Raw genomic sequence first — 11,666 nt, 5'->3', positions numbered from 1 at the left:
AGAAAGAACAGGGTCTTGATGGAAGCTACTCATGCCATGATGAATGAGAAGAAGATGCCGCTCTATTATTGGGCTGAGGCTGTTATGACAGCCATGTATATCTTAAATCAGACTCCCACAGTAGGTATTCATGAGATGACACCGTTTGAGAAGCTGTATGGCTATAAGCTGAATGTAACTCACATGAAAGTCTTTGGTTGTCTTGCCTATGTGCACATTCCAGATTAGAAAAGGAAGAAACTGGATCCAAAAGCACATAAATGTGTTTTCATTGGATATTCGCAGGAGAAGAAGGCATACAAATGCTATGACCCCTCTACCAGGGAGACTTTGGTGAGCAGGGATGTTATCTTTGATGAGATGGGCTCTTGGTTTGTATCACCGGATGCTATGCCATTGGATATGCCTTCTACTCATGTATCTACAGTTGATTCACAGCAAAGCACTGCTATGATAGGTCCTAGTGGTCAGACAGTATCCCCATGGATAGGGAGATTGAGGAGCTCACCGTCCACTGACACTAGTATGTCAGTGAGGGGGAGATATGATGTCTTGGATAGCAAAGGAAAATAGAAAGCTACTGAGGATGCATCTGGTATGATGACACCTGGTAGAATGACTTGTGGATATGAATCTGTTGACACTTTAGACAGTGAACTTGGTATTCCAACTATCTATACTCCTGGCACAAGGCAGAGCAGGTACATTCTGCCTCATGAGAGAGGGGAATCGAGCAGTGCACCACAGCCTAGACACTCACAGAGGGTCAGATACCCTATTGACAGGTTGACGTACAGTGGCTGTTCTACAAAGCATTATGCTTACATGACAAAAGTGATGGAGATCAAAGAACCAGGTACATATACTAAAGCAGTGAAAGATGAGAACTGGTGTGCAGCTATGGATGAAGATATGAATGCCTTCGCTGAAAATAAGACATGGGATCTTGTGACACTGCCTGAAGGGAAAAAAACCATTGGCTGCAAATGGGTCTACAAAATCAAATGCAAGTGGGATGGTAGTGTGGAAAGGTACAAAGCCAGGCTGGTTGCTAAGGGGTATGCCCAACAGTATGGACTTGATTATGAGGAAACATTCAGCCCTATTGTCAAGATGGCAACCATACGCACTGTGATTGCTTTGGCTACTGCTAAAGGCTGGAAATTGTAGCAGATGGACATTAAGAATGCATTTCTTAATGGTGAATTAGCAGAGGATGTTTATATGGTTCAGTCTGAAGGGTATGTTCACCTAATTTTCAGCATTATGTATGTAAGCTGAAAAAAGCATTGTATGGGCTGAAGCAAGCTCCAAGAGCCTGGCATGCAAGGATCAGTAATTACATACAAAGCTTGGGATTTACTGTTGGTAGGGCTGATCACAGTCTATTTACAAAAAAGACAGACAAAGGCTTGGTAGTGCTGGTTATCTATGTTGATGACCTGATAATCACAGGTGATGATGATTTGGGGATACAACATGTTATGCAGATGTTGAAATCTGAATTTGACATGAAATATCTAAGTGAATTAAAGTACTTTTTGGGTATTGAGGTGATCAAGGTTGAAAATGGTTTATGGCTGATGCAGAAACATCATGCCATGGAAATGCTGAAAAAATATGGCATGGATGATTGTAAACCATTAGATACACCTCTTGATCAGAATGTCAAGTTGGACATTAGCACTGGAGCTGAAATTCAGGATGTGACTATCTACAGGCAGATGGTTGGAAGTCTGATCTACTTGACCATCACTAGGCCGAACTTGAGTTATGTAGTTGGGCTCATAAGTCAGTTTATGCAGAAGCCCAGGAAGCCACATTTGGATGATGCTAGGCGGATTATGAGATATGTTAAGTCCATTGTAGATTATGGGATGTTCTATGTGAGAGATAAGCCCTTGAAATTGGTTGGATACACAGATGCGGATTGGGCAGGATGTTCATATGATCGCAGATCTACGAGTGGTTATGATTTTGGCTTTGGAAGTGGCATGATCAACTGGAGTAGCAAGAAACAACCAATGATTGCATTGTCTAGTACTGAGGCAGAGTACAGGGGTGCTGCATTGGCAGCATGCGAGTTTTCATGGCTGCTTAAGCTTATGGTTGATTTGGATATTCAAGTGGATGCTCGAGTGACCTTATTATGCGACAATCTCAGTAGTGTACTCCTGGCAACGAATCCAGTATACCATGCCATGAAAAAACACATAGAGATACACTACCACTTCATCAGAGAGATGGTTCTTGCAGGGAGAGTTGATCTCATGCATGTGAAGACTAATGTGCAGGTTGTAGATATATTTACCAACTCTTTGGATAAAGATAAGTTCAGTGTTTTCTGACAACTACTTGGTGTGCAGATGCTCTCTTGAGCTTGAGGGGAAGTGTTAAGACTTCAATCTCATTTACTTAGGTTATGTGTATCTGACACCTGACATATCCAGCTGTACCACATGCTGACATTAAATAAGTCTGTGGTCTTAGACCCAGTGTGAATGGTTCTACGGACCTTAGTACTATTGTATACACTTACGTTATGTTACTAGTCTATGAAATAATAAAGAAAAATTATGAACGACCTAAAGGTCAGGTTGCTGCTCCATTACATTGTCTCTTGTTAAGAATTGTGTGGTGGGGGGACTTGCTCAAGATGCTGCGCCGAACACAAACAGAATGCACAAGAAGAAGCTCACTCAAGAGACAAGAAGAGAGATAGAGTCCAAAACGTTTTCTTGCTGGTTTCTTCTTCTTCTTCCACACACTTTACAATGTACACAAAGTATAGATAAGATACAACATAAAGGAAAGTGGCCTACTATGTCAAACAATGCATAACCGACTACAATAGTCGATTGGTACTATAACTATGCCAGCTATAAATAGGTGTACCAACCTGAATATAATAAGTAATGAGTCAGTGGTCATGCGAGAGTCAAAATGACCACCGACGTGCTAAGTGTATACCTGTGGACCCATCTAACCAGGCGGTCCATCATTAATATCCGCATGTGTTGAGCTTGTTATCTCAACACTCCCCCTCAAGCTCAACTGCATCTCTGCAACTCCAAGTAAGCTTCGAAACTTTTGAAGCTTCTCTGTACCCAATGCCTTCGTGAAGATGTCAGCTATCTGATCTTGTGTGCTCACATACACCAAGTCAATCTCACATGCTAGTACATTCTCTCTCACAAAGTGGTAGTGTACCTCAATATGTTTTGTCCTGGCATGAAACATAGGTTCCTAGCCAGCTGTATACCGCTCATGTTGTCACAATAAATGACAACTAGACCTTCCACCTGCACATCTAAATTAACCAATAACTTTTGCAGCCATACTACCTCACATGCTGCAATAGTAGCACCTCTATACTCAGCCTCTGTACTCGACAAAGTAATTATAGATTGCTTTTTGCTACTCCAAGTAACTGCTGCACTACCAAGAGAGAACATGTATCCACTGGTAGATCTTCTATCAAATATACTACCAGCCCAATCTGCATCTATGTATCCAAACACCTGTACATCTATACCTGCCTCATAGAAAAGTCCATAATGTAATGTGGACTTCACATATCTGAATATGTGTCTGACTGCATCCAAATGTGGCTTTCTAGGTACTTGCATAAACTAACTCACAAGACCAACAACGTAGCTCAAGTCTGGCATTGTAATGGTCATGTAGATCAAACTCCCCACTATCCTCTTGAACATAGTAGGGTCTGAAAGTGGTTTGCATGTTGTCATACCATACCTGGACAACATATCCAAGCCATACTGTCTTTGGGAACAGCCATATACCATCATCACATCTTATCACCTCAATGCCAAGAAAGTACCTTAGCTCACCTAAATCCTTCATCTCAAACTTATTCTTCAAAAAGTCATTGACTTCAGCAATCCCACTATCACTATCACCTGTAATAATCAAGTCATCCACATAGATGACTATGATGATCAAACCTGCATCTCCCTTTCTCACATAAAGTGAGTGATCAGCATCAAAAACATAAAAGCCAATATTGACAAGATACTCTCTGATCTTGTCAGACCATGCTCTAGGTGCTTGCTTGAGCCCATAGAGCGCCTTCTTCAACTTGCACACATATGTGGGATGCTATAAATCTTCATAACTTGCTGGCTGATCCACATACACTTCTTCCTCCAAATCACTATGCAAGAAGGCATTCTTCACATCCATTTTCTACAACCTCCAACCTTTGGCTGCTACCAAAGCTATCACACATTTGATAGTTACCATCCTAGCAACTAGACTGAAGGTTTCTTCATAGTCTATGCCATATGTCTGAGCATAGAATTTTGCAACCAGCCTAGCTTTGTACCTACTAATAGAACCATATGCATTGTGCTTAATCTTATAAACCCACTTACATCCAATATTGTTCTTGCCCTTCAGAAATGATACTAGATCCCAAGTCTTATTGGCCTCTAATGCAGTCATCTCCTCATCCATTGCTGCATCTCAATGAGTATGATCAAGAGCATCCTCAAAACAAGTGGGATCAACATCCTCAACTAGTTTCACCATATAAGCATAATGGTGAGCTGCATAAACTTCAAAAATGAAATCTTTTAATAGGGTATCTGACCCTGCTAGATCTACGTACCACCGGATCACTCAATGGAGCCTTTACATTACTATGAGCTCTCTGTACACCTAGTGTCCTGACAGAATGAATACCAAGCTCATCATCCAAGCTCTCTAAGCCACTAGAGTCTCCATCAAGAACTGCATCAATGCCATCTTACACTTTATTCTTTCCTTTGTCTTTACTTGTAGTGCTACTAGATGCACTTGAAGATGTAGAGCTACTCCTTAGTCTCCCAGACCAAGGACTACCAGATGATGTCTCTAGTCCACTAAGAGTCTGTGATTCTTGCTTTTCAGCCTGCACATGAGTGTCATGATCATCATCATCATCCAATGCATCACCACTAGATGCATACCAATTGATCATTTCATCAAAGATGACGTCCCTGCTCACTCTGAACTTACATGTGATAGGGCTATAACAACGATACCCTTTCTGCTCTAAAGAGTATCCAATAAAGACACATTTTTCTGCCTTTGGATCAAGCTTCTTCCATAGCTCATCTGGAACATGAACATATGCAACACATCCAAATACCTTCAAGTGTGATACATCAGGCTTCTTGCTAGTAAAGCATTCTTCACAGGAGTTATCCCATGAACTATAGCTGTGGGAGTTCTATTCATAATGTAGACAGTAGTATGGACAGCCTCAGACCAAAAATGTTTGGGCATATTCTTTTCAGCCATTAATGCCATTGTAACTTTTGCAATATGCATGTTTTTTCTTTCTGCAACACCATTTTTCTGTGGGGTATACCTGCATGTGAACTATCTCTTTATCCCATGAGACCTCAGAAAATCACTGAACTCATTCGAGAGGTACTCTCCCCCTCCATCTGACCTCAAGCACTTTACTTTCAAGCCTATTTCTCTTTCAACTGCAGCCTTGAAAGTTCTAAAGTGCTCAAACGCTTCACTCTTTTCCTTCATAAAATATACCCACAGCTTTCTAGAACAATCATCAATGAATGTGACAAAGTATGAACTGCCTCCAAGAGATACATTTTGTGTAGGTCCCCAAATATCTGTATGCACAACATCAAGTATATTTTTGCTTACATCTCTGTCATGTGAAGAGGGTTGTCTTGCCTGCTTACCAAACTGACATGCTTCACATACCTTATGAAATTCTACAACTCTAAATGTAGGCAAACCTGTAACTAACCCTTTGGACTGCATTAATTTAAGCCTTTGTACATTTGCATGTCCAATGTGTTTGTGCCAAATTTCAATATCTGCAACAACACATTTTCCTTTAGCATACATAGCAGCATTCATAGTAGAAATTCCAGCATCCAAAGTAAAGATACGTCCAACTCTACTTCCCTTTGCAAACAACCTGCACTTGTCATTGAAGTCTTCTACAAAGCAGCCCTTTGCATTAAATCTAACTTGCAGCTCTTGCTTTACCATCTGACCGACTGACACCAAGTTCTTTGTAATAGATGGCACATGTAATACATCTAAAAGACTCTTTGTCTTACCATCATGCAAGGACAAGGAAACTTTTCCAATGTGTGAAATTGGGTGGCATGAATCATCACCTGTCTGCACATAATCTACATTTTGCAAATCCTGTATCTCTCCAAACCATTCTGCATAGCTAGTCATATGATTGGATGCACTTGAATCAACATACCAAACATCATCATGTGTTCCCTTTCTTGTAATAGCATTCAGCATATACTGCATAACAAACAGACATTCATTTTTGTCTTCATTATGTAGTGAAGACGATGCATAGTTTCCTTGTTGCAACTTACCACTGCGAATATCATCTTTCTTAGCATAACATTGGGCTACAATATGACCTGCTTTGCCACAGTAGTGACACACAGTACCAGAGTTGTTAGAACCTCTGTTCTACCATCCACCTCTTCCTCTAAAGCTCCCCCTGCCTCTAAAGTTACCGACCTCCTGAAACCTACATATCACCAAATTGCTGATTCAGTCTGTTTTGCTGATTGTCACTACCACGTCTTGTACCATGGCCTCTTGAAGAGGATCTATCACGTCCCCTTCCTGAGCTCGAGTAAAATGCTTGGACCTATTCACCATTTCTTTCAGACCAATCACCCTGCATATTGATCTCTTCAATAATCATGAGAGAGATTAGCTCATCAAAATCTGGAAATAGCTTTCGTATATATACTGAAGTAACAAATGATTTTCATGCTTTCTCATTGTTAAGGCCACTCAGAGTGGATGAAACCAAATCATCATCATCCGGCATTGCATCAATCGCTGCTAAAGCATCTGCAATGCTCCTCACCTTCAACACATACTCATTGACAGACATTTTCCCTTTCTTCAGGGCATTCAAATCTTGCTTGAGTTGACCCTTTCGTGACTTTGTGTTTACTGAAAACATACTCTCAAAAATCGTCCAAGCTGCATGTGAAGTTTCTGCATTCCTCATATGTCCCAGCATAGTATTATCAATTATTGCAGATAGCCAGTACATCACCTTTTTTTCTTTTTCATTCCGCTCTTTCCATACTTTTAACTCATTTGCAGAGGGATACCCAACTTTGGCTCCTTTTCTTCACCTGAGACAAACTCATAAATGCCCTTTCCAATGACGAAGTTTGTCATACGGAACTTCCATGAAGGTTAGTTGTTCTTGTCGAGCTTTTCAATAATGGGATTTTCATGGTTCTCTGCCATTATCACAAACAAGGATATAGCACAGCAAGCTAGTCTTCTGCAATCTTCCACAACACATGCACAGTAATATACCAAGCAACCTTTTTCACTAATTACTCAACAGTACATGTAATCTACAACATGTTTACAGATAAACCTTATGTTTGCTTCCTGCAAACACCTCAAAAATTACAGATTCGCAATCTGTAACCTGTGCACCCACTTTCGATCAATACAGCCGAAATCATAGTATATCCCGAAACTACTGTCCGCAACCTTGCGGCTCTAAAACGGGGCTTGAACTGGCCTCAGATGCCCAAAACAACTGCGGGTAAGCCCCAAAGGGCTTATCTAAAGAATATACAATGCTCATCTTGCACACCAAATCTAATAGCAATCTGAGATTTTTTGCTCGACCCTGCTTCCAATGCCTCCACAGGCACTATCCAAGAGAGAGAGTGGAAGGATGGGAGAGCTTCTTACCCGTGGATTTCTTGCTCGAACCTTGCTTCTTCTCCTTCACTTCAGCCTTCGAAATCAGCCTCTCTCAGTGGCACAGCTCTGATTCCATATCAAGAATCGCGTGGTGGGAAGACTTACTCAAGATGCTGCGCTGAACACACATAGAATGCACAAGGAGAAGCTCACTCAAGAGACAAGAAGAGAGATGGATGCCAAAACGTTTTCTTGCTGGTTTCTTCTTCTTCTTTCACACACTTTACAATGTATACAAAGTATAGATAAGATATAACATAAAGGAAAGTGGCCTATAAGTCAAACAATGTATAACCGACTACACTAGTCGACTAGTGCTATGACTCTGCCAGCTGCTGTAAATAGGTGTAACAACTTGAATATAATAAGTAATGAGTCAGTGGCCATGTGAGAGTCATAATGATCACCGATGTGCTAAGTGTAAACGTGTGGACCCATCTAACCAGGCGGTCCATCATTAATGTTTGCATGTGTTGAGCTTGTCATCTCAACATCTCTCTCCCTCTCTCTTCCAACATGACATTCAATAAGTTGGTGTAGTCAGTGACTTAACCATAGTTAGTCTTGGTTAGTCCTACCTATGTATGTAAGTCTCTGTCATGTGTATAGTGAGTATGATAGAAGGATAATGGAAGAAGAACAACAATGAGCTAAGGATTATCTTCTGCTCCACTCTGTCTCTCTCCCTCTCTTCCAACATGGTGTCAGATCCTAAATGCTTCAAGCCTGAAGGCTTAGCAATGGTGGCCATTTGACATTAAGACATCAAATCTTAAAAAAACATCAACAAAGGAGACTGTGCCTGCAACCCCTTTTTTTGCAAAAGCTATATCTTGCTATAGAAATAGTTTGTGGAGAAACGGTCCACATTCCTGACCATTTTGATGTGGTCTACAACTTTCATAAGAAATTTTTTCAAATTCCTCACAGATTTTGAGATATTCAGCATAGATCTGTATAGACTGGATATTTACTGCAATAAACAACATGTGATAACATTGTTGCTTGACTGAGAGCTCATATGGGAGCTTGAAGAATTGATTACAGATCTCAAATAATAGTGGTATGCTGTATATAGACAACCTATAGCATGTATGCACCTCTGATATGAGCTTGGAGCTCTCAAACTTGTTAAGGAGTATCATTGAAGCATATGTATATGCTGGGAAGTCATATGGACTTAATGTCATGCATTGGAGCTGGGATTTTATGGTGAAAAATATTCAGATTTGGAATTTTTTAATGGTTGGAAATTTTCACTGAATGTAGGCAACAAGCATTGTCTCTTACTGAAGCATTATATGTCATTTTGGAGCTCTTATCATTTGTATTACCTGACATATGTATGTTGAATGTGTAACGTGTCCACTAGAATCCTCTAGGACACGTCTTAGCAGACCATCGGAAAGGTTGTCTAGAAAGTTCCACCCGGCACTCCCATGGAATGTTGCGGGTTTTGCCATCTAGGACTTTCCGCGTCTGCCACGTAACGGAAGTGTCCTGGCCGTTTCCCACTTAGGATTGTAATATTTCCGCGTATCCGTACCGTAAATATTAACCTTCCGCACACCGTGTAAACCCTGTGCAAAGGGTATCTCTTGCATTGAAATTATTGACAGTGTAATGTGTGACCAGCGCGCGTGAAATGGGATCCTCCGCTTTGGTAAATCAAGACCGGGAGATCAAAACCGCAAGACCCGCAAAAACACCCTCTTGGGAGGGACAATTTAATTAAATTAAGGCAAATTTTTTTACTATTACCCCTTCCCCCAGCCGATGCATGGCTGGAGGAGAGGGAGTGTGGAGGGGGGATGGCCAAGTGAGGGATTGCATGAGGAAGTTCTCCACGTGGGTGGAGACCCTCTTCCCCACCCCCATTCCTATATAAACACCCCTCATCAAGGGGGTGTGCTAAGGAGGGAGGCTGTGAGAAGGAACTGTGGAGGAGGAATTGAGGGAGAGAGGACCGTGCTGGAGAGGTGAGGTCGCCGTGCCGACGTGAAGGGAGGAAGGGCCGCCATCGCGCAGGAGCCACCACGAACCACCGTCGCTGCCACCAGCTGCTGGTCCGCCAGCCACGTCCAAGCCGTCACGCTGCCGCTGGGGTCCGCCAACCGCCAGGCCATCACTCCCGCCCTGTCCGTCGGCCATCTCAGGCCCCGCCACGTAGATCACGGCCCCTTTCCCCCCCCACGTGGTCCTGTGGAAGCAGAAGCTTCTTTAGAAGCTTCTTTAGGAGCTTCTAAGGGGGGGCCCTCCTTAAGCCCCCTTCCCACCATCTTTCCAAAGGTCCCTTCCCAAAGGCCCTTCCCACCACTTTGCCAAGAAGATCTCTTCATACCCTTCCCGGGATTTTTGAAGAGGGGACGGTGAAGCCATAAAGACCACCGCAAGATCCATCGAAAAGGCTTCCGCAAGAAGATTTTAAGCCGCAAGCCGTCCGAGGATAAATACCGTGCCGATTCGAGTTCTTGGAGGACTCCTAAAACTTTTGCCGCAAGCACCATCCCGAAGAGGAAATCTCCCGCATACAAGGATAAAGGCAAAGGTTGGAAGGCCGCATTCCGAGGGCCGTCACTCCGTAGATCCCAAAGGCGAATCGGAAGTCGGATTTACGTCTACGATGGCCCCAAAAAGATCGCAAGGTGCGACCGCGGAAGACTCATCTCCGAATGTACAAGTGGACATCTCCCCGACTCCTCAAGTCCAGGTTCTTTCGAGTTAATTCCGCATAAGGAAATGATTAGGCGCGCTTAGCTCATAAAGGAAATTGCACATTTTTACGTTTAATTTTAATGCATACGGAAATTTGAAAGAAATACAGGTGTTAAGGCATCCCTTGAACATTAGGTAAGATTGATATATGTCGTGAATTTGAACGAGTAGAAGGCTAGTTGCATGTAGTTTTTGGTACATCATCAAGGTAATGAGTCTAAACTTAGGCAAAGAAATGGAATTTATAAGTACATTATCTTCCGTCCTAGACATGGTAGGAATAAGTGTGTGCCGCACATTAGGCAACATACTTCTCGCAATGACTTCATAGGAAAAGGGTTAACACCATAAGGTATTTTCCGGAAAGAATAGAGTACTAAAGTGAACGTATGGACTTGCAAATAGCTTGTAAGATGGAATAAATTAACACTAGTTTGTATAAACTTCATTATCTACTTCGTAGCTAGGAGAACGTTGTGTATTGCGTAGTCGTCATGCCATCGTTAAGAGTTGCATTTAGGGTCAAAGCATAGTATTCGAAAGTATGGACTACAAGTAGTAGGCATGATTAATTGGTAAATCCTAGTAGGACCTAGGAAAGTTAGCGTACAGATTGGCAAGCATTTTACCTTACTAAGGAAAGATAATGTTATCATGAACCATGTGATACGTAGAGGCAATCAATCGCATGTTTACACGTTTTGGTGGAATTGTATCTATTGCTCTCTGTTAGATTTAGTTATTACCTTTAGAAGGATCATCCTCGTCGCAAGATAGTGACTAAGTAACCTAATCATGGGTATGGCTCCGTCGGAATGAAAGGTATTCCAAGTGCTAACTAGAACTTAGTGCAATAATAATTCGACCTAGCTTTAGACAAAAACCGTGAATCTAAAGATCCTACACACGTTCACAAAATGTCGAAGCAATTGGATGTTCATGTATGAAATGATCTAAGGTTATCCTAAGGATCATGACGAAACTCCGACAGAGTTGCATATTTCTAGAACCATGGGCCAACCTAATTAGGAAGGATTTGGAGGATGTCTAATCATCCTGTTACTCACTTTTGGAATAATTTGCCAAGGAAAAGGAAAGTTAAGTATTTGCCTTGAAGCAAATGACCAGACTATAAACCAAAGCGACATGGTCGCTGGAACCTACCACAACTAAACACTAAAGTATGGGTAGGG

This window comes from Lygodium microphyllum, unplaced genomic scaffold, assembly GCF_053477565.2.
Source record: "Lygodium microphyllum isolate KBCC unplaced genomic scaffold, Lygodium_microphyllum_v1.1.10 scaffold_31, whole genome shotgun sequence".
Classification (NCBI taxonomy): domain Eukaryota; kingdom Viridiplantae; phylum Streptophyta; class Polypodiopsida; order Schizaeales; family Lygodiaceae; genus Lygodium; species Lygodium microphyllum.
This window is presented reverse-complemented; position numbering follows the sequence as displayed.